Source organism: Zalophus californianus, chromosome 1, assembly GCF_009762305.2.
Source record: "Zalophus californianus isolate mZalCal1 chromosome 1, mZalCal1.pri.v2, whole genome shotgun sequence".
NCBI lineage: Eukaryota > Metazoa > Chordata > Mammalia > Carnivora > Otariidae > Zalophus > Zalophus californianus.
In genome coordinates, this window is record NC_045595.1 from 144,250,707 (window position 1) to 144,273,342 (window position 22,636).

General features: G+C 44.5%; 1 long non-coding RNA gene across 1 annotated transcript; it reads right to left on the reverse strand.

Moving 5' to 3' along the window:
• Nucleotides 1–1,727: 1,727 nt before the first annotated feature.
• On the reverse strand, nucleotides 1,728–19,596 carry LOC113915811. Its single transcript, XR_003517817.1, has 3 exons — nucleotides 19,532–19,596; nucleotides 9,166–9,222; nucleotides 1,728–1,897 (listed from the first exon to the last, which is right to left on the reverse strand). It is a non-coding gene; the product is annotated as an uncharacterized LOC113915811 (long non-coding RNA).
• Nucleotides 19,597–22,636: the final 3,040 nt, after the last annotated feature.

Consider the following 22,636-nt stretch of genomic DNA (forward strand, 5'->3'; position numbering starts at 1 on the left):
CGATGGCTCACCTTGTGCCACCCCTTTCTTCTAAATGTGAATGCCCCTCCAATTTCTGTCTGCTCTTAGGTGACTTCAACTGTTGCTTTTTTAAAAACATCTTCTTCAAAGTGTATAATTTTTACCGCAGGAGGGTTGGTCCAATACAATCTACTCCATTACCATAAGTAAAGCTCCTTGTTTAAGGCTAATAGATTCATTTTCATAAGAAGTGTTGGTTTGTATTGTGTCTGCCTTCATCATTTTTGTCAGTTCAGGTTATGCTGGCTTCATAGAAAGAGTTTAACCATCATTTTCAAGTATGGATTTGGACATTTTTTTTTTCCTTACCTGAACCAAATTTCCTTACATGTGTCCTCATTTAATCATTCATTCCATCAGTATTTATTTAGATTCTACTATATGCTAGCTGGGCTAGGTGCTGGGGATTCAAAGGTGAGTGAACTCTGCTCCCTGCTCCTCAGGAGTTCCTTCCTGCTCACAGTGACACCATCATCTCCTACAGTCTTATCACACATGATGTCATGTCCGAGCCCCACAGAAAACCTGTGAAATCCACAGAACCAGTATTTCACTCCCCACATACCAGACTTGCCGGCCTCCCCAGTGTTGTTTGGAGAACCTTTAATTATCATGAAATCAGTGTTTACCTCCTGTTGCTGGTCTGTAGCACACTACATAAATTTAGCCATGTGAGAAATAGCTGAACTACAGATTAATAGTCAGAGCTCATATTTGGTTGATTAATCTGTTTATGGTTTTATGGTGACCTAACATATTGAGAAAATATTTCTACATAGATGGTCCCAAAGGCCTATCACTGAACTTTTTTTTTCAGCTGCTTTCAAGGATGAGTTCTGCAGTAGCTTGTGCTGGGGGTAACCAACATTTCACTGTCCCTCCCTATAATGCTCCTCCTGCAGGAGGATGGTACTTCCTTTCCCTGGTAATGTCAGGCATGATCACATGATTTATTTTGGCCAGTGAAAAGCTCTAACATCCAAGATATGGTTTGCCATGTCTCTGTTCCTTCTATAAGACCAGCAATGTCCCACACAGGGGCTTTATTATCAGCCTAGGTCATGGAGTAAAGACAAGGTGAAGCAGGGCCATATCAATCCTTCTATGAACATACAACATAAGTAAGGAGTTTTGGTTGTATTAAGTCTCTGAGGTTTGGGAATAACTTGTTACTAAAGCATCACCAGGACTACCCGGACAGATACAATTATTTATCTCTTTGAGGTACTCCTCAGGGCCCCCCAAAGCAAATGTTCTGACATACACTGAAGTGATCCTCCAATTTCAGTGGAACTTCATCTGGTTTCTTTTGTTTGATGCACTAGCAGACATAAATAGGATTTTATTTCTGGGGATAATAATTCTGAAATTCAGAGAGGTAATTGGAGTTGCCTAAAATCATATAGTTTATGAATCCAAGAGTTGAATCTTGAACCTGGGTCTCCTGACTCCCAGTCCAATCATCTATATCGTAAGTTCCCTCATGGTAAACTCCTTTGTCTTTTTTGTGTGTTTTTAATGTTGTGTCATGTTTATGAGATTGGTTTGGAAGATGAGTTATACTTTTCATCTACTCGTCTGTAGTCCCAAAGAGAGGGGAAAGCAAATATGTGCAGAACTCTTTCAAAAGAGGCTGGAGCAGCAGGTCAGTTCCCACCCAGAGAGAGACAGGAAAAGTCCACAGAGGCTCCCTCTAGGCTGGCAGACTGGCCAAGTTTAATCAGAGAATATCATTAAACCAGTGAGGGTAATGAGGGCCTTTCGATCCAATGTGAGTCAATGTGGACAAGCAACCAGCCAGTTATCAATGCTGGGCAGCTGTATAAAAGGCCTCATGCATTCCTGCCAAAGCAGTGCTTTGGATGGCTGTGGAATCCTGTCAGGAAACAAAAGGGAACAGAAGAGATAAAGGGGACCATTATGCGAGCCAGTTATTAACAGTATTTTTTTTAAATTATTAGTACGTAGAATGTTCTCTCAATATACTCTTTCCAATTGAGATATATAGTAGTCACAGAGGAGAAATCTGGCTGACCACACCACAACTGAACGGTCACATGTCACTGTCCCCTATAATGGGACAGACAGACATCTCATGCTGCTCCTCTCATGAGATGCCAGTGAAGCAAACAATATCAACCATGCACTGTTCCTGTTGAAAATGTCCAACATAAAACAGATCATGTGGAAATAATCAGACACATTCAAATTCTGCAAAACAACTTGCCTAGACACCTCAAAAATGTCAGTGTCATGAAAGATGGAAAACCATGTCAAGGGGACTATTCCAAATAAAAAGAGACTGAAGAGCATGGCAACTAAATATAGTGTATGATCCTTGGTTGGATCCTAGATATTTTAAAAATCCAGCTATCATGGCCACTGGGAAAGCCTGATTATGGATTATACATCTGACAAGTTTGGGATCAATGTTAAATTTCCTCAAAGGGATCATGGCCATGTAGGAGCATGTCCTCTTTGTAGACACATAGTATAAAGGGGGAAGAATCATGATGTCTGCAACATACTCTCAAATGGTTAAACAAAATTGTGTGTGTGTGTGTGTATACGTATATATATGTATATATATATATATACACGCATTTTAATATATGTAATGGGTACGTGTGTGTGCAGAGAGAGAGACAAACCAAATATGACAAAACATTAAAATTGGTGACTCTAGTTGAAGGATATATAGGTGTTCATTGTACTAGTCTTAATTTTTGGAGTATTACAGAAAAGTATCATAAGTGTACAGCATTGTACTGTTCTTGAAACTTCTCTATAGGATTGAAAATTTTAAAATAAAATGTTTTGGGGGAAAAGTAGCAATCAGAGTAGGTTACATACACTAAAAACAAAAGTAGTTATATATACTGTGAAAAAGTAGGTTATATACACTTATATACGCTCTGAGTTAGTAGCACACACCTGGGTGAGCAGACCTAAAACTAATATTACCACTACCGGGTGTCTCCTCCCGTTGGGGCAGATATCAGAGGTGGAGGTAAATTTCTTAGGAATACATTTTGAGCATTGTAGCACTTGCCACAAGCCTCGAATTCTCTAGTAAGTGACACAAGGAAACATTGCATCTCTGCTTGTGTCATGTGAGAGCTTCCTACCACGGACATGGAATTCTACTTGGGAGTGGGGAAGGATTAAGCCTTTTGGAATTAGTCACAGACTTGGAGATTTTCCAAACCAAGCATGAGCATGTCCCTCTTCCATCCCACTGCCTTCCTCTGGGAAGGGGTTTGTAGAGGTCAAGGAGCCTCTGGGGGGTGGGGGGAAGAGTCCCAAAGCAACCCTTGACCCTTTCTTTTGAAGATCCCCAAGAGTAGAAGGTCAGTCTGAGATCAGAAAAGGACTCCAAGTAGATCTACCCCCTCACTGGGCCGTTGGCTCGTAAGACTGAGGAGGAGCGGAACCCTGCTCCTCAGGCAGAACCCTGTAGGGTGGTTCTTCCCTCCTGTCTTCAGGCCATACCAGGGCCCTCAGGCTGAGTGCCTGAGAATTCCTAGACCATACCAGAAGGGAGGTCCGGGGTGGAATGGGACTTCCTGTAAATTTGCCTGGGGCGGGAGCGGGGTGGCGGGAGGGTGCCCAAGTGATTAGTTTGAACATTGCTAACAGATATAGTCACATTCATCTTCCAAGCTGGTAAAGCCAGTTTCTTATGCAGTGGGGGTCAAAGACATTTTTAAAGTCAAAAAAATGTTATCAACCTATTCCACATCTGCAAAACATGCACCCAAACACACCCGACTCCAGGATATGTGTTCACATTCTCCCTTTCCCTTGTCCCCAGTCTACGCGGTCCTCCACACTCTCCTCCCCGCAGGTGGACAGGCAGACAAAAGTGCTGGTGTTGAGCCAGTGCAAGAGACAGGAAGGTGAGTCTCAAAGAACCTTAAACTTCAGTCCCGTCGCTTGGCTTTTCCCTACCGCATTCCCTTCCCCTGCCTTTACTTCCGGGGGAAGTAATACCAAGGTTCACTGCACAGGAAACTGTGATTCTTAAAAAGCATTTCTTTTCTGGCTTCAAATAAGACCGAACTCTTTCACAAAGTGATCAAAGAGTAAGGATTATTCATTTCACTGAATTGATTGGGTTTTGCCCTAGGTCTCTGAGCCAGGAGACCTGCTTTAAGTGAAATCGCACATACTCAAAGTATGTTTGTATAGTCCAGTTTCATCTGGAAAAGTCAATGACTGCTACATGAGGTGTTTGTTCCTTTTTTTTTTTTTTTAATTCCAAAGTAGTGAAGTATTTGGAGCTCAGTAGCTTGGAGATGCGAATTATACCGTCTACTTTGTCTTTTTAATTGTTTACTTTATTTATCATTATTGTGATAAATATAAGCCCATTTCAACAAAGAATTGGACCCAGTGGTCCATCCTACACAGAGAAAATCACTGAATATAACTCCTGGCAACAGTCTCTATTGCCGGGAACTCTCTGTTACTACTGAGTGGAGAGAGTTTGGTGTTTATCATGGGAAGAATATCAACCAAAAGTAAAATGTTATCAAATACTTTATCCATTTGTGTGGAAGCCAAACAGCACAAGAGGCACGAGTTTCTCCTGCCCTGCTGCTAACATCATGGTTTCATTTTAAGACCAGGCACAGGATCTAGAAAGAAATTTCAACACCCTGCCTGATGTTTTGCTGTAGCTTGGCTTGGCACTGTAACTGGGGGATGAAGTCCAAAGGCGGGGCCCTTTGCTAACAACCCTGCCTCCATTTCAATAGCCTGTCTCACTGGACTGCACCTGTGGAGATGAACACCATAGCCAAAATCGCTTTGTGGCAGAGAAAAGCACCAAGAGGTTGTTGTGTCGAGATCAGGAAGGTGCTCTGGTGTGAACAAGACTCATTTGCAGATAGACCAACAACAAACTCTACATCCTTTTTCTAGAGCGATGTGAAAAATGGCTCCATTAAAATACTGTATTTCACATTCTCGAAATAATTGAGCTTCCTGACAGGCATTCTTCTCGGAGCTGGACAGGAAGCTTGGCTCAACTCAGCTTTGTGGACACATGAAGTCCTGAGGCACATGCCAAAGGCAGGATGGACTTGAGCAGGACAGCGGGGGGCAGTCCCAGCCCCTCCATAGCCTGGGGCACGTGGAGGTGGGGGGCATAGAGGTAACGAGTGGGAAAAGTTGGACGAGAACTAATTGAAAGCCAAGGTCATTGCTCTGATTCAGTCATTCCTTCCTGGAAAGAGAGAATTTTTTTGTGCTTAACCTCATGGCCTCAGATTTCCAGGATGTTGCTGGCTCTCTAGATCTCTCTGAGGCTTGCTTATTTACCAGGCTTCTAGGCCAGGGACAGAAAGATGTGAGAGGAAATTACTCAAGTGGGACACAAAGAGAAACCAAAGGCAAAGCAAGAACTTTAAAATGCTGCTCACACACACACACACACACACACACACACACACACACACACATTTCCCATGGGAATTATAATCAATTAAACAGATGCCATATTTTTACTGCCCACTACAGCATAAAAGTATATTTTATGAAGTTTCCAACTTTTTTTTCCTAAAAGAATGTTATTTGGATAATGCTCAAAATGACAAAGCAGAGGGAGAAAAACAAATTTAAAACTTCTAGAAAACTCAGTTTAACGTTTTGCAAGCCCATTTCTGAATATGCTCAAATGTAGGCACCATCTTTCTTAAAGTTATCAAGAGCAAGAGGGCAAAGTATCTACAGGGAGTCTTTCACAGTCCCCTCCTACTCAATTTTGGCTTTACCAGATCAAGTCAGGCTGTATTTTAACACAGTGCTTTGTTATCAACCAGCACGGGGACAGGGGTCTATGAACAGATGCATCTGAGGATAGCAACAGGCATGTTATCTTGGGGCAGGGAAGCTGGAGAACCCCCACAGTGTACTTAATAGAACTGGAGATGAGCGGGGTCTCAGATCAAGGGGTTGTCTGGTGAGAGGCCTTTCTGAAGAGAAAACCCCATCAATCTCTGAAGATCTCCCCTGTGGGTCAAGGGATAGATTTGTACTGTGTAGCCCCAGAGGACCAAGGTAGGACCAAAAGGGAAACAAGATTTAGTTCTCGCTACCAGATGCCTCAGGAAGCAGTGAAACCCCTGACCTTGGTGTATCACTAACAGACACTAGATGGCTACTGCTGGAAAACCATAGAAGGAGCTTTTATGTTGTGTTGATGCCAGAACCAGATCAGAGAATCTACAGTAAGGATTGACTCAGGGAAAAGCAGGGTAGTGAAAAGATATTTCCCCATGGAAGGAAGTTTTCTGGTATCAGCATTTTGAGTTCCCAGCAAGGGCTCATTCTGAAAAGGTCAGAGCACATAAGCAAGGTAACTTCCAGAGGATAGGGACTCCACTTATTTGTTCTTACGCTTTCAGAGTCACCATGTTTAATCAATGAATGGATGGAATGAATGAATATTGATCTGCTCTGTAAGGAAGAGGATGAGGTATGTAACGCAAGCAGAGGGAACAAGCAGGGTAGTGGGGAAAGCCTAGGTGAATATGTTGGGGCAAGATTAAGAAGGATCTTAAGTGGCAGGCAGAAGAATTTGCACTTGGTATGACAAACGAGCACACGGCCTAGCCAAAGCATGGGAACTGGTTAGCTCATACTCCCAAATCTCCCCAATGTACACTTTACCTGTCTTCCTGCTCACACCCCAAGTCTCCCCCATCTCACACTCTAACCTTCCCAAGGTCACACTCCAAATACCTCCTAGCTCTGGATCCTTGTGAAGCATTTCTATGGAGTGTTTTCAAGACCTAATCCTTGGTAGAACCAACCAATCAACAGCACTGATCAGCCCATACAATCTCTTCAAGACTATGGCAGAGAGAGCAAACATCTGCAAAGTTTGATGTTCCCCTTCTAGAGCATAAAGCTGCTGCCAAAAACAGTATCTCTGTGAGGGACTGTGTTTCCCAGTTTCTCTTTCATCTAGGAGGGGATGAGGTGATTAATTTTCACCAATAAGATAATAAAACCAATATGTTTCATTTCTGTGTTGTTATGGTTAAGAAGTAGGTGTTTCTTCTCCACGTTCTCTTTAATCATCAACCAGCTGCATGGAGAGGCCCTATTAGAGGGAAGAGCTCAACATTGAAAGAGCCTGGGAGGCTGTCACAGATGCCTGCATTGGACTCTGCCATGAATGGGAAATAAATGTTGATTGGGTTAAGCCACTGAAAATTTGAGGTTGTTTATTGAGTTAGATTATTCCAACTCATAGAGACCCAGTTGGACTAATTTACAGCCCCCAAAATGGACTTAGGATCAAAGAGCACCTAGAAGTGCCTGGCACAAAGATGGAGCTTAATAAAAACTTGGTGGATATATAAATAAAAATTCTCTGGGTCCTCAAACTTTGATAGAGTCTCTAAGTGAGAGGCATCCATTCCCCTCTGACAGATACGGCCTCAAATTAGATCCTAACTTTAGAGAAGGGCCTGTGAGGGAGGGCAAGTGTAAATGGGCACAGATACAAGAATCTGAGGCACAGAAGTTTCCAACAACAATTTTGCAATGGTTTTTGGTCCTTCCTGGAACACCCTGCCTTTGCCAACAGTTCTAGTTGCCTCACTGACCTCATGGCTGTCAGCTGCAAAGCCCATTTCATTCCACATTTAGTGATACCCTCTTTATGCCAAGTACTGAGGGTACATCAATAACTGAGACATGGCTCCCCAAGGAACATGCAGATGAGAGGGGTGCATAAGCATAAAGCTCTAGAGAGGCTGAGTACTGCTGAGTCATGCTGAGGACCTGGAAATAGTATTTCTCCTACCCTAAGAACAACAAGAAGCCAGCCGAACTCCAAAATTATAACGTTCCTTAAACCCATCAAAGAGCTGAGGTTTCAAGGCAACAAAGTGGCCTGAAATCTAAGAAAAGCAGGATCTTCAGAGAAGAGACAATATGGGCACTGGTTCTTCTGTGACAGAGTGTGGGAGGAAGACATACCTGGTGTAAGAAGAACTAAGCTACAGTTTTAAATAAATCACTGGAACTTGAGTGTGGGCTAGCATGGGAATTGCAGACACAACTGAAACCACAGGCACACGAGGAGTTCACACATATTCATAGACCTCTTCTCCAAGAACTTCCACCAGGTGCTCTCAGAAGATGTGGGGGGTGAGCAGGTGGGACAACAGGAGAAAGTTCCCTCCCTGGTGCCGTCATGAAGGTAGGAGCAGCTGATGCTACAGGAAAAAACATAAAGCCCTGTCCAGAACCCTTTTCCCTGTAGCCTTAAGCCACTAGGGGAAAGGCAAATCCTGTCACCCCAGGGAACCCATTGTAACTGGGGAAAGAGTACAAGATGAAGACTTATACTTCTGAGGAGGGGCAGGAAACCATCTAGGGTCCAGATGATTAGAGGTCTTCTGCCCCATGGGAGGAGAACAGGAAACTCTCTTTAGCACAGGAACAGCCTGAAGTACATGGCAGAGTTTCGCCACACAGGGAGGAGGGGCAAAGTTACCGAGAAAGCTCAAATGCCAAAAGGAAGGGACACATAGAACCTGCCTAAGATTGAGGCTGGATCAGGACAACAAAAAACACCCTGCCCCTCCCACTAGCAGGCTATTCAGGCTGAGAGGCACTGGATCACCACTAATAGCAGTCTACTGCTGAGGGGGAGCAAGAACATGAAGACACCCTGGGTCCCTGGGTGGCTCAGTTGGTTAAGCAACTGCATTTGGCTCAGGTCATGATCCCGGAGTCCTGGGAATGAGTCCCACATCAGGCTCCCAGCTCAGCAGGGAGCCTGCTTCTCCCTCTGACCTTCCCCCCTCTCATGTACTCTCTCTGTCTCATTCTCTCTCTCAAATAAATAAATAAAATATTAAAAAAAAAAAAAGAACATGAAGACAGACACTCTCTGAGCTGCACAGGGAAGGCCCAAGCTGAGGATGGAGCAGGAACATGAGAAAAACCTTTACCCTAAGCACAAGTAAAGCTAGAGGACATTGAAGCCACTAGAGCACTAAAGGTCGCCATGGCAACAATAAGACCCAAAACCAGTTTGGCTAACTAGATTAACTCTAAACCCTACACATAAAGCCTAACAGAAAAAAGGTGTGCCCATTTCCAGGAATAAATATTACCTACCTTCATATTATTGTCCTGCACAGGATGTCCTGCATTTAATCAAAGATTATGAAACCCCTGAAAAAAAACCAACAAAAAACAACTGTCAAGAAACAAAGCAATCAACAGAACCAGATTCCAAGATGACTCAGATGTCTAAGAGAAGGGATTTAGGATAGCTACGATGGATAAGTTAGAGAGTCTAATAGAAAAAGCGTATGATATGCAGGAAAAAAATGGGGAATTTCAGCAGAGAGATGGAAACCTAAGGAAGAATCAATTGGAAATGCTATAAATAAAAAACATTGTAATGGAGATGAAGAATGGCTTTGACAGCTCATCGATAGACTAGACAAAGCCAAGGAAAGAATCAGTGAACTTGAACATAGGTCAATAGAAATTACCCAGACTGAAACAGAAACAAGAAAAGAAAAGAAAAAGACAAAACGGGAAGAATGCATCTCAGAGCTGTGTGCCAATATCAAATGAGCTCTTACATGAATAATTAGAATCTCAGGAGGAGAAGGGAAAAATAATAGGGCAGGAGAAATATTTGAGAAGATAGCCAAAAAAAATTCCACAAATAATGAAATACATCAAACCACACATCCAAAAATCTTCAAGAACCGCAAGCTGAACAAATATGAGCCTTCCAACACCAAACTTGATCCGGTCTTACAGTGCAGGTCAGCCGGTAATGAATTCTCCCAGCTTTTGTTTGTCTTAAAAAGTCTTTTTTTTCGCCTTCGTTTTTTGAAAGACTTTTTCCCCACTAGGTATAGAATTCTGAATGTGCCATTTTGTTTCAGCACTTTAAAAATGCCCCCCCTCCCCGCCAACCCGTTGTCTCCTGGCTTTACACAGTTTCTTATGAGTGACCAGCTGTAATTCTTATTTTGTTCCTCTGTATTTAATATCTCTTTTTTTCTCGCTCCATTCAATACTTCCTCTTCATCTTTAGTTTTCAGTAGCAGGGAGTGGGAGGGATGAAGAATATAGTGAATTTTTTCCCATCAGTGCCTTACGTCACAAATGCCATAAATTCATTTAATATTCTCTTCCAAACAACAGAGAAGTTGACAGACAAGACAAGGATAGAGTCAGTAATGCATTCACAGGCACAGCCCACAGCAAGAATCCGGTGCGTGCGTGTGCGTGCATGTGCATGTGTGCATGTGTGTGTGTGTGCATCTCAGTTCTCAATTAGGTACTCATATCTCCTGTTCTGAACACATAGATGATCAAATTAAAGGATATATGTGTCTCCATCAGGCAAATAGGGTGAGGCAGGTGATAAGATGATCACAATACATTGAGAAACATACTCAATTGAGAAATCAATAAAGGATTCTCCTGCTGGTACCATTGGGCACATGGGGTGGCTCTCCAAATTCAAGTAAGCAGCACAAAGATCTTCAGCTAGCTGCAGGTCACATATCTTATTTATGTCTGATTTGCTCAGAACACAGGAGAATATGCAACACGGAATATTAAACACCAGGAATGATTAAGGTGGTATAAAGCAAGGTTGCTTCTAAGGCTACACTTTTTAGCTATCCCAAGCAGCTAAGACCAGGAATGATTTCTTCCAGCTGGACTAGAATGATAAAAGGAAGGGGTTTTTGATATGGATTGCATTCTTGTCATAACAGATTGGATCCAGGATGGCTTGGTTTCAGAGCACCTCAGATTCTTGTTTTAAGTCTTTCCATCTCTTGATAGTCTGTTTCCTTTGGAACCAGAGATTATTAAGAACACTGAATTCTCATCGTTATAGACAATCAAGTCTCAAAGGCAGTGTGCAGGTAAGGGACACCAAAGACTTCTCCTCTGCCTGTTTTAATTTCAGGTCAGTGGACATCACATGTGTCATGGAGAGAGGAGCCAGGAGGAGAGGATTAATATTAACACATGAAATTTTAACACATCAACTTCATAGGTCAGTGATTCCTACAGTTCAATAAAAACAGACCAAAAAATGGGCAAAGAACATGCACAGAAGTCCACAGAAAAATAAAAACAAATGACCAATAAATACATGAAAAGATTTTCAACCTCACTCCTAAATAAGGGAGTACAAGTTTAAACAACTCAACACCACTTTTCACTTTTCTGACTGACAAAAATGAGAAAGTCTGATATTACCTAGTGTTGACAAAGGTACGGGGGAAACAGACCATAGAGTAAGAAACACTTAGTGGGAGTTTGAACAGATGCAGTCTTTTGAGACAGCAATTTGATGCATATCACAATTATTAAACCAAATTGCCATTTGACTTATCAATTTCACTCTTACATAGTTATCCAATGAATATACATCTGTAGAGTCCAAAGATTCATGGAAATAGCTATAAATATCCATGAATGTACATACTGTGGGTATTCATTGCACATACAAATCTGTTGAATCTGTTCCAGGTCACCAGAATGGCAATAAAAGGAGGCCTCAGACCTTGGTCAGAACCACTGTGCCCCCAGCCAGCAACACCAGCCCTGTGTGAAAAGGGACACGGAGCTTTGGTGAAAAGCTCTCTCCAAGATGGCGGGAGGAGGCAAAGGGAGATTCTGCCTCCTGCATGCAGGAGATTCTCTTTTCTGAAAGGCGGCTCCATCAGGTGCAACAGCAAAGGGTGATATGACTTCAGGACAAGGCAAAAAATTATTTAGCCAAACGGCCTCAAGCTAATAAGAAATCCCACCTTCCAACCCAGCAGATTTTGTTGAGAAACTAAATGGAAATGCAGAAGCTTTGCCAACTTCCTCCTCCTGCCTTTTTTGGGAAGGGACGGGAGAGGACATGAGAGATTTGACAAGTGCCTTGGGATGCTCTAAAACTTAATTAAGTCAGCACTGAAAAACTCAAGTACCCAAAGGCGGTGTCTCCGTAATAGATCAACTCCCACAGCTAAATTCTCAAGTTGTAGCTTTGATTTAACAGGAGTTTTAGCCTTAGAGAAAAATAATTGTAAACAATTGCTAAAAAGTTCTTTCCATTGTTTTAAATAAGATCATGTTAACTTCTTCTCCAGTTAAACAGTCATTTCTCACTCCAAATTAAAAAAACAAAAAACCTTTTGGGAACTCTGTGCTTGTAAACTAAATATTAAGCATCTCCTACATCTCATGATCTCACCTGGAGATCAAATGAGTCAGGAAATGAAACAAATTAGTCTCCTGACGAGAATAACAGTTACCTTTCTGGCCTTTAGACTGTAACTACACATACAAACCAGCTAGGGAGAAACTGGCTAGATGTGTAGACAAGCAGCAAATTATCAACTGAACAAGATTTCTATCATTCAGTGATATATTTTCCCTCATTTTCTGACTTGCACAGACCCAAGCTCAACATTGTACATGAACTCAGAGCCTGACATGAATCTTTACATCCCGATAATAAGTCCCAATCTATTTCTAACACAGAAGAAAATCCAACACTCTTTAACTTCCATGAAGCTGGATGTAGCACCAAGAGTCTAACAGAATAGCTGAGACGGGCCTGGGTTCAAGTCCCACCCCTGCCGTGAATTAGGTTCTGCGGCTTTGGACAAATTATTGCACCTCCTTGAATCTTAGTCACTTCATTTGTTAAAATGAGTAATACCCACCTGGCAAGTGTCTAATAATAATGGCTTGAATTAAATGAAATCATGCAGCTTCAAGCAATCATCAAAGCTCCTGGAACATAATACGGGATCAGCCAGTGTTAGCTGTTAGTATAATCAGAGGAAGACACTGTCACTGGTGATCACTTCTAGGGGAGTTGCTTCTGCCTCTACAAAGTAAAGCGGCCATAGCGGATGAACTGCAAGAGCCCTCAGACCTGACATCTGAGGGGTCACTGCTGAGCCCCTCGCGGGATTAGTTAAGTGGATCTTCAGAGTTCCCTGGTCCTGATTTTCACTGTAGTGAGTTTCTGCTTGAGCAGATAGAGTCTGGCTGTGAGAACACTGAAGACTTACCCTTGCCATCTGAGCTGACCTGGGGATATAGTGAGTTCCCTATCAGGGATGGCATCCAAAGAGAAGCCGGACAGCCAATTGCTGGGAATGGGATAGAAAAGACTCATGTCAACAGGGGCCCAACTACATGAAGTCTGGGGTCACTTCCAACTCAAAGCTCCCGTCACTCCAAAACATAGGAAGTCACATCCTCTAAACTCTTCTGGGATCAGGCTTTGCTGTTAGAAACGTGGTCACCTAGAGAAGCTGTGAGTCAGTATGTATCTATTTGTCCACCCAGGCTAAGGAAACGTTTCTACCAACCAAAACCAAATCTGCGTCTTAGAGGCAGGAAGATGGTGACCAGGTCAGACGCTTTCCCGAAGGAACGGCTGCCTGTTGCTGGTGCAGCCAACTGCCTCACTCAGGAATTCAGAATGGAATTCGGGGCCAGGACTGGACACTGGGAAAGAGCCAGCAGCCGAGTTTGGTAGTGAGAAGCCGAATGAGGCAGTTAGATGCTGGGAAAAAGCTACAGGGGGCCTCTAGGGATTTCATCTACCAGAGTGGTTCCTTCTCCCCGGAAATGCTAATGAAATTTGGACTTCCTTATTTTCTTGCTTACTTTAGTTTATCTTAGAAAATTGGGCACTGAGTCCTGGGAGACAAGGAGGAAGACCCATTGCCATCATCCGTGGGAACAAGCCAAGGCCTCATTCGTCTGCGTGCCCAGCTCTGGGAACTGCTCTGCCATCCTATTTGTCTTTAACCACGGTGCCCTCGGGGAACATCTCAGCACCCAGCCCCCGCCCAGGCCGCCTCTACGCAGATGTCTCCTGGCTCTCACTCCTCATCCGAGCACTTTGCAAAGTGCCCTTGATGAATTCTCAGGGCAATTGCTTGCCAATATCACCGTCTCCCTACCACTGAGGAAAGAGGGCCGGGAGGGTGAGGTGACTTATTCAGGCAGCGCAAGCGTTTTCTCAGTGGCGTTTTGAGTACTGCGCAGAAACAGCCGAATCAATACTGCCTTTGGAATTGACAATCCTGGGTTAAAATCCCACTTATTAACTGTATGATCTTAGACAAATTAATCTTCTCTGTGCCTCAGCTTCCCTAGCTATTAAGTGGGGATGGAAATAGAGACCAATTCACAATACTGCTGGGAGGATTGAAATGAGTTGATGATGTGCAACTCTTAGAACAGTGCCTGGGCATGGTAGGAGTTGGGAATAGTAGCTCTTACTATCACAGGTGCCCATGTCACTCAGATGCCCTGGGTATCGGCAGGGAAAAGAGCAACCTCATAAGGGGGAAAGGACAAAGAGCTCTGCCCCCAAAGAGGTGTGGCTCAAGAGACCAGCCTTCTGCTTCACCATCCCGTGGGCTGCCCATCATCCAGGCTGGCTGCTCCCCGATCCTCAGTGTGGTTCCCTGCTCCCCAACAGACTTCAGTAGGGGGCTTGAGGTCCAAGACTGGCCCAGACTGGGGATGTTTCAAGGCAAACAGGAAAGGAAGAGACGCTGAAGGTGGGAGCATAGAGCTGCGCATCCCCTGGGAGAAGCAGCAGTGAACAGACTTCCTGGGCCGCTTCCCCTCCCAACAAATGTCCTTGGCCTCTCCTGCCGCTGCTTCTGCCAAGAGCCTGCCTTGGTCTGGGTTACACATTTTCCTCTGAAACATGACTTAAGCACAGCCTTTCCAGGGGTTAAGAATGACCACTGGGGACAGCCGACAGCCCAGAAAACATGGTGCATCATCTCAGCTCCGTTCTCCTGAAGATAGGCTCTCTGTCTTCTCTGGGAGGTGACAAGGACTTCAAGACCACAGGACACCACTTCTGTCATCGTCTTCTTCAGCCTTCTTTAATGTTGATGGGCTGGCTCCCTGGGTGGTCTGGGCTCCCAGTGCTAAGCCCCAGTACTCACCCCACGTTAACTGGTGTTCAGCATGGCGTAGACGCTGCGCCCAAAAGGGGTGGAAAAGTGGAAGGGAAAGGGGAGATGGGTATGAGACAGGCTTCCTGTTTTCAGAGGTCAGCCCCTCTGGGTTGATCAGACCAGCCAGGCCCTGAGCGGAGGTACACATCACTTCTAAGGGTCCTGCAGAGAAAGTGGAATTTGGGCTGGGCAGAGTTGGGATGTGCTGGGAGAGTGGAAAGGCCCTCCAGGTTGCATGAGCAAAGGGGCAGGAATGTGTGAAGAAGAGGGACATGGTCCAGCTTGGCTGGGACGTAGGGAGCTGAAGGGAGTTTGTGAGAGATGTTGCTCAGTCTGTGGCCGAGCCCAGATGCCAGTCTAAACCACGGGCTCCCCAGGAGGTAATAGCGGGAGGCTGGAATGGTGGGCTGCCCTGGACTGGAAGAGCGCAGGCCATCTGCTGGATCTCAGTAAATTCAAGTCCTATCCCCTTGTCTCGATAACTGGGTTGCTGGATCCTGGTCAGGTGGCCCTGTCAGGTGGGAGACAATAGACCTGCAGGACCCTGACATTCTTGCCTGAGCCCCAGGGAATGTACTCCTTCCCCCAGTCCCATCACAACACCTTTCCTCACCCGTCCAGCATGAAGAGGGCCCTGCCGACCCCAGATCTGGCCCAAGCTCCACATGCATTAGGGACAGCTGTGCCTGGTGCTGTCCCCAGAGGGTCTAGAATAGGAAGACCCGCTCCATCCTGCAGCTTCCCTCCACAGTCAAGGGAAGCGTGAGTAGGGAGGCTTTGTGTCCCCAGCTGCCAGATCCAAATGCCTAGTAGTGGGAGGGCTCTCGTCTGAAGCAGGACTGGACGGACCCGGGCGCTTCTCCAATGTCTCTGGGGCTCCGGTGCTCTGTCTCTGACCCATGTGGGGTCACGTGCCTGTCAGAAGTCATAGGATCTGCTCACAGCAGAAGCTGCTCTGCACTTGGTAGGTCTAGGGTGGGGTCCAAGAATGTGCATTTCTAACACGTTGCTGGCCCAGGGTCCAACTTTGAGAACTACCGCCCTAGCCCTTTGGTCGCCCGCCCGCAGCCAATAAACCCTGGAGGACCAGGGAAATTACGGGAACGCAGGATTCCTGAATCCAGGTACCTAATTTGAAGCCTGAATAAATATTTCTTAGATATAAATACACTAGTATTTTTTTCAAATTAATGTAAATGCTACTGTAATGCAAATGCATTTAAAACCGGTAGAGCTCCATGTAGCTTTTCATAAGTATGTATAGTCTCAATAAATTAATATAAGAAAGACCTACAATCACAAGGGGGAGGTCCTCAAACTGGAGATTATGGGGAAACCTAGCACTGGGGCATGCTGCCTCGTGTGCCTAACCGTGTTCCTGTCCAGGGAAAAGAGTTTGGTGGAAAACTGCACCTTTCTCTGCCTCACTGCGCTTTTCCTCCAGTCCGTCTGCATTTCCATCTCTACCTCACTTCTGCTCACCAGCCCAATAGGTCCCCCACTTTCAGCTTGGGGCCAGCCAAACTGCACCTAAGAGATTTGCAACATGGCACTCATGAATTGGCATAAGGTGCCCCTGTTGAGTCCTACCCAAGGGGATCTTCCTTGGACGTTCATCAGATTGGAACCACTTTTTTAGCCCCTTTCTTTGTTGTGGGCCCACACAGTCAACCAGAGAGGACTCTGGACACCGTTGACCAATGTCTTCTTCTGAAAGGCTGCAAAATTGTAACCGGCAGGGACCATGCAGTTCAGGTGACTCCACGTTGGTGGACTGGGGGCTTCCTGACTCTGCTCCAGTCGTCTTTCCATCCCACCGGAAAAGGCACTTAACCAAACCTCATTAAATTAAATTTTCACATTACCCGGCCTCTGGTTAGCTTATAGTAGGCCTCTGTGCTGGATTCTATCTGAAAAAGTAAATATATACATTCTCATTTGAGTATGTTACTATTTTGAGAGCAAATGGGGAACAAAATCCCAACTCCATTAATTAGTATTATATTTTCTTTATAGAGCCTTTTTTAACTCTCCTATTCACTTTTCCCTGTCATCACACCATGAAATTTTCACCCAAGAGGACTTGGGCCTGTCAGATCCTGTTTTCAATCTTGGACATGACGTTGCTCGCCATTTGCAGAAGAGGCAGAGACGACCGGGCTCCTCGCTTCCCCCGTGAGCGTTTCAGGATGGCAGGGTTGCGTGGGGCAGGAGGGCACACAGGAAGGCAGACCTGAAGACTCAAGTGGGACAGAGAAGGGGAGGCGTCTGCCGGCACCCCCACAGCCGCTGCCTCTCAGACCAGTGAGCAGGAGGCCCCGGGCTCTCAGGAGGCTGAGCCCTGAGGGGGGGCCTGTTTGCTGTGAGAGCTGGCGGGGAGCTCTTGGGGCCAGGGGGACTGGTGCAGGAACCATGCGTTCCCCTTGGGAACCCCAAACAAGGCTGGCGAGTCCGTGTGAGGAATAGTGCTGCCTGAAAGGTTGGAGAGGACCCAACCCGCGGTCCAGCCGGAACGCCTCTCTCTCCCTCCCTCCTACCCCACCCCCTTTCCACCAATCCTCGCTCATCTATTTTCTCATATACCTTCTGGTTTCCTAGTCTTTCTCTCATCAATCACCTCTTCTGTTTATTTCAACTGCAGCTAAAACCTTTTTTTTTTATCCCCTTTTCTCTCTGGACTTCCATCTCTATTTGCGCGTCTGTGCCGAAAACCGAACAGGTAACAGATGGCCTCGATTCAAAGCAGAGGCCTTCTGTTGTTTCTTCTTGGCCTCCGAGGTGACCTGGGTGGCCTATGTAATTGCATTGTCGGGTTTCACCCACCCAAGGATGTTTAATTTTTCTTGACGTATTTGTCTGGTCGCTTTAGTTTCCCTGTAAGTGTCCTAAGGAGCAGGCCCACAGCCTGTGGGACCCACTCCCCTCACAGGCCCTCCTGCCAGGCCTCAGGTGCAGGTGCTCAGTAAACAGGTGTGGAGAGATCCATGTCCCCCCTCACCTCCATGTAGGCTTCCAGCCTTCGATGCCCAGGAGAATGCCTTCAGCATCAGGGATGGCAGAGCCCAAGGTGGCTTGAGCAGGCTTGACCCTCTAAAAATCTCTACTGTCCACCTTAGATAAAAATACACTAAGTAAAAAAATACACCCATTATCAAGTATGAGCTCCAGACAAATCACTAGACATTCACCCCCCTCGCCAGCAGCTTTCCACAGAGGAATTCCAGACTGGCTCCTGGTCTAGAAAGATCTTTCTCTCCATTCTCCAACTATTCATGATATTTATGTGTTCACCAAAAACAAAACAAAACAAAACAAAACCCCAAACATGTTTTTTGGAGGAATGGTTAAGTGTCGGGCACTTAGCTAGAGGCTAGCGACACAGAGAGGGTGATCACTTAGGCCTTGTCCTCGAAGAGGAACTAGCCTGGCAAAGGAGAACAACAGATAAGCAAACAGGTTTAGATAGACGTTCACGCAAAAATATATTTTAGTGAGCACATACTGGTCAATGACTGTTACAGGAGCTGGGGCCATGGCAGAAAACAACAAAACAGTCCAGTAATAAAAAGGAAGCCTGAGAGCAGTACTGACAATATATACCAATTGTCACAGCTTAGGTCCTCCAAGGAAGCCGACCCTGAAATGGAGTTTAGTACTCTTGGGATGAATACCTGTGGAAAGCGGGGGAAAGCCCAGTTGGAGAGAGGGAGAAGCCCAGCCACAAAACAGACCCACCAACGGCATTTGCCAACCCCAAGGGAACTGGAGCTAATGTCCCCCATGTCAGAGCTGTGCCGTATGGGGTCAAAATTACTGGGCCCTAATACCTCCCGTCTTGATCAGTCACTGAATGCAGTGGGGCCACCTCAGGAAAATCGTGACCTTGGATAAGGTGGCTTTTTGCAGCTGAGGCAATTTGTACAGAGGCTGAGAGTCGAAGACTGTCAGTAGATAGCCCTCCCTGCAGCTGGGGCAACAGGTGCTTCCTTGAAGGGAGAATTGTGTGTGCACCCCTGTGTCCATCACACCCGGGGGCACGGGGGAAGGAGAGAGTGGACAGAGAATGCTCCTGGGCACCAATTTCTGTTTGCATTTCTTCCCGGACTACCAGTAGACTGAACTTCCAAGAGCACTCCCATCTAGTGGGGTCATGTAACTAGTTCTCATCAGTACATAAGTACTTGCGGGCTTGCCTCAAAAACTTCCCACAGGGCATCTGGGTGGCTCAGTTGGTTAAGCGACTGCCTTCGACTCAGGTCATGATCCCGGAGTCCCGGGATCGAGTCCCGCATTGGGCTCCCTGCTCAGCGAGGAGGCTGCTTCTCCCTCTGACCCTCCCCCGTCTCATGTACTCTCTCTCTCTCTCATTCTCGCTCTCTCAAATAAATAAATAAATCTTTCAAAAAAAAAAAAAACTTCCCACAAACTTCTTCATGATCTTTCTTCCCTCGCCTGCCAACCAGATGCCATAATCCAGCAAAGTGGTCTAGTGCCTTAACACTTACCTGAGCCACACAACGAAAGGATCCTGGGTCCCTATGTGCCAGCAAAGAACAAAGCTCTCTCTTCTCCCACCCGAACCCTCTGTCAGTCAACTTTGTGCTGGGACATGAGAAAGAACAAACTTTCATTTTGTAGCAATTGTTGCTGTGTTCACTCAGATCTGGCTGCTGTTTGTTTCAGCAATTAGCTTTCCTTGACTAATAGGAGTTTCTTGAAGTGGGGCACTCCCTTAACAAAAACTAAAATACAAGGCTCTGGCTGAGGGAGAAGGAAAGAGATGTAGCAGGTTAGGTAACTGGAAACCCATGTGATGCTGAGAGAAAACATTGAATGAAAACTGTTGCCTATGATAACTTGGAAGTCAAAAACTCATGCTTTAGGAAAAGAGGATGCATTGTCTTGGTTGTTTTTGGCTGCATTCAACAAGATATCACAAGAAAAGATGAGCTCAGGAAAGAACCGGCCAATTTGCAAGATGAAAAGAAATGAAATAGTCAGAAATTCAGGTCCTTGCAGCAGTGGGAAAAAAGTACCTCTTCACAATGGATGTGTGCATTAACTTGATGGGGAAGTCCTTTCTCAATGTACATGTATATCAAGCCGTCAGGTTGTATATTTAAAATATATTACAGTTTTATTTGTCAATGGTACCTCAGTAAAGCTATAAAAAATGCCTCCTCTAGGAAACCATCTTTCTTTTTGGCATCTGTCCTTCTACCTCCCCACATAAAAGTAATCACTCTATTAGCGGGTGTCTGCTAACTGCTATAACTAACAGTCCCCCAACCTCCAACGTTTAATCCATTGAAGGTTTCATTCTCAGACACTGTCCAATGTCTGAATTTAAAAACAAATGTCAGCCATGTAGACCCAGTGAATCTTCTCAGCTAAACACAGTGAATCAGCAAAAATCAATCCATAGGCTGTACCTTCCTACCAAAGCCTGTCAGCCTCAAGGTAGCCAGCATTAAGTTGAGAAATAATGGCATGAGGAAGCAAATAAAAATAAGGCACCTGAGACTTATGACCTGGAAAAGAAATTGGGGTACAGTTGCTGGAACACAGAATTGACTAGAAGCAGACAGAATAGAAGTCTCCTAAGTTTTTGAGAGAATCATATTGCCAAAGAAGCCAGGAGCCTGGACATAAAAGACCTTTGCCTACTCCAATGCATGTGAAGATCCTAAATCTTGAGCTAGATGCAGGCTGGATGGGACTCTGCTTATGTTCTCTGGGGGAAGGGATGAATGAACGGAGGGGGCAGAGCAAATGGATGTTCCGGGGCAGAAACTACCAGTGTTCTCTTATACTGGTTCACACTGTTGGAAAATTGTATTCATTTGCTCGGGCTGCCATAACAAAATACTATGGACTGGGTGACTTAGCAACAGAAATGTATTTTCTCACAGCTCTGGAGATTCGAAGTCCAAGATCAAGGTGTTAGCAGGGTTCCTGGTTTTGTCCGAGGCCTCTCTCCTTGGCTTGTAGATGGTAGCTTCTGTGAGGTCCTCACTTGGCCTTCCTCTGTGCACGGTGCTTTCCTCGTGTCCCTGTGTCCGGCTGTCCTTTTCCTGTAAGGACTCCAGTCCGACTGCATTAGGATCCATCCTAATGGTTTTATTTGAACTCTTTTCTTTCTTTCTTTCTTTCTTTTTCTTTCTTTCTTCTTTCTTTTTCTTTTTCTTTCTTTCTTTCTCTTTTACTTTTTTTCTTTTTCTTTCTTTCTTCTTTCTTTCTTTCTTTCTATTTTTTTGGTGGTATAATTGACACACAGCATTATATTAGTTTCAGGTGTACAGAATGATTCAATATTTGTATATATTGCAAAACGGTCACCATAGCAAGTCTAGCTAACATCTGTTGCCATATACAATTACAGAGTTCTTTTCTTGTGATGAGAACTTTTGAGATTTACTCTTTTAAATATGCAATACAGTATTATTAACTGTAGTCACCATGCTGTACATTACAGCCCCAGGTCTTATTTACTTTATAACTGGAAGCTTGTACCTTTCGACTCCCTTCACCCACTTTGCCCATCCCCCACTCCCTGACTCAGGCAAACACCAATGTGGTTGGGGTTCTGTTGTTGTTGTTGTTGTTTTTTTTTTCTTGTTTGTTTGTTTGGGTTCCATATATAAGAGATCATATAGTATTTGTCTCTGACTTATTTTGCTTAGCATAATGTCCTCAAGGTTTGTCTCCCTCTCTGATTTCGTCTTGTTTTATTTTTCCTTCCCTACCCCTATACGCATCTGTTTTGTTTCTTAAATTCCACATATGAATCATATAGTATTTGTCTTTCTCTGATTTATTTCGCTTAGCATAATTCCCTCTAGTTCCATCCATGTCATTGCAAATGGCACGATTTCATTCTTTTTATGGCTGAGTGATATTCCAGTGTGTATATATACCACACCTTCTTGATCCGTTCATCTGTCTATGGACATCTGGGCTCTTTCCACAGTTTGGATATTGTAGACATTGTAGACATTGCTACTATAAACACTGGGGTGCATGTGCCCTTTAGGACAGGACTATTTTTGTATCCTTTGGATAAATACCTAGTAGTGCAATTGCTGGGTCATAAGGTAGTTCTATTCTTAATTTTTTGAGGAAACTCCATACTGTTTTCCGGAGTGCCTCCACCCATTTTTAATCAGATTATTTGTGTGTTTTTTTGATGTTGAGAATGGTGCTAGGGAAACTAGACCACTTTCTTACAACATACAGAAAAATAAACTCAAGATGTGTTAAAGACCTAAATGTGAGACGTGAAACCGTAAAACTCCTAGAAGAAAACATAGGCAGTAATTGACATCGGCCGTGGGAACATTTTTCTAGATATATCTCCCCAGGCAAGGGAAACAAAAGCAAAAATAAACTACTGGGACTACACCAAAATAAAAAGTGAAGAAAACCATCAACAAAACAAAAAGGCAACCTAATGAACGGGAGAGGATTTTATAAATGATATATCCGATAAGGGGTTAATATCCAAAATATAATTTAAAAATTTTAAAATGCCTATGTAATTATAAATTCCTAACATCCAGGGAAGCTTGCTATCACTTTTTGGTTTGGCTTCAAAGGCTGATTCTACGGAG